Below are 873 nucleotides of genomic sequence, written 5' to 3'. Positions count from 1 at the left end.
CACCGGGGAGGTTACAAGGTGATTAGGTTGTCCCACCTGGGGCTCACATTCTTAATCCCCATTTTACAGATGAGGTAACTGAGGCACAGAGAAGTTAAGTGACTTGCCCAAAATCACACAGCTGACAAGTGGTGGAGCTGGGATTTGAACCCGTGACCTCTGACTGCAAAGCCCATGCTCTTTCCACTAAGCCATGCTGCTTCTCTAATGCTTGGCACAATGCTTGGCACATGGTAAGCACTCCACCAATATCACTATTACATTGTAATTATCACTATTAGCTTTGGTGGAGGTGGCATTGGTTGCAAAGCAGAGGTCCGAAAATGAGGACATGCAGCACTTATGTACGTATCTTTATATTCCATTGCTTCTTCCTAGCTATAATCTATTTTAGGGTCTGTCTTCCCCTGCTCCCCTCTCAGGATCGCACTTGGAGAGTTTCCAGTACTCTACCAGTCTTGGCTATCAGAGGGAGAGTCAAGCAGAGGCATACCCATTCCATTCCTAGCTTGGGCAGTGACTAGCAAGTGGAAGGTAATCTGCTACAAATTAAAACTCACCTGTGCTGGGCTGCAGCGGCATGGGAGAGAGTCGAGGGCAGAGACTCAAGTATACCACACGGAAGAAGGCAATGGTAAACCACTTCCACATTTTCACCAAGAAAACTCTATGGATACACTACAAGAATGACTGCAAATGGATATGGGACATTCTGGGGTAGATGTGTCCATGGAGTCGCTATGGGTCGGAAATGACTCAACATCATAAGACAAGACTTCCCCTGCTGGAGTGTAAGCTCCTTGAGGACTGAGATCTTGACTATTAACTCTAGTTTACTCTCCCAAGCATTTAGTACACACTACACACATTAAG

General features: G+C 46.3%; 1 non-coding gene across 1 annotated transcript; it reads left to right on the top strand.

Annotated features, from left to right (window-relative positions):
* Positions 1-412: 412 nt before the first annotated feature.
* LOC119920317 lies at positions 413-550 on the top strand. The gene has a single exon (XR_005448073.1). It is a non-coding gene; the product is annotated as a small nucleolar RNA SNORA7 (small nucleolar RNA).
* Positions 551-873: the final 323 nt, after the last annotated feature.

This window comes from Tachyglossus aculeatus, chromosome X1 (genome assembly GCF_015852505.1).
Source record: "Tachyglossus aculeatus isolate mTacAcu1 chromosome X1, mTacAcu1.pri, whole genome shotgun sequence".
Lineage (NCBI taxonomy): Eukaryota > Metazoa > Chordata > Mammalia > Monotremata > Tachyglossidae > Tachyglossus > Tachyglossus aculeatus.
Note: the sequence above shows the minus strand (reverse complement) of the source record. Positions and strands in the feature narration are given on the sequence as shown.